The sequence below is a fragment of the Propithecus coquereli genome, unplaced genomic scaffold (genome assembly GCF_000956105.1).
Source record: "Propithecus coquereli isolate 6110/MARCELLA unplaced genomic scaffold, Pcoq_1.0 Scaffold13, whole genome shotgun sequence".
In the NCBI taxonomy this organism is placed as follows: domain Eukaryota; kingdom Metazoa; phylum Chordata; class Mammalia; order Primates; family Indriidae; genus Propithecus; species Propithecus coquereli.
The window spans coordinates 1,048,863-1,049,354 of record NW_012137191.1 but is presented as its reverse complement, the minus strand read 5'-3'; positions in this window follow the sequence as shown (position 1 = coordinate 1,049,354).

Genomic DNA, 492 nt, shown 5'->3' with positions numbered 1-492 from the left:
CTGATTAACACATAAGTGCACATATAAGAATAACATCTATTGGATGTCAGGCAGGGGGGAGGGGGGAGGAGGGGACGGCTGTATGCATACACAAAGAGTGTGATCGACACCATCCGGGGGATGGACATGCTTGAAGCTTGGACTTGGGGGGGGGGGAAGGGCAACATACGTAACCTAAATATCTGTACCCCCATAATATGCTGAAATAAAAAAAAAAGACATCTACATTCGAATGTTTATAGCAGCACAATGCACAAATGCAAAGATGTAGAAACAATCCAAGTGCCCATCAATGCATGAGTGGATTAATAAAGTGTGATATATGTATACCATGGAGTACTACTCAGCCACAAAAAAAAATGGTGAACTAATATCTCTTGTATTATCCTGGATGGAGCTAGAGCCCATTCTTCTAAATGAATTATCACAAGAATGGGAAAACGTATGATGATATATTTTTATGTAAATATATGTATAAAGTTAGACCAGATG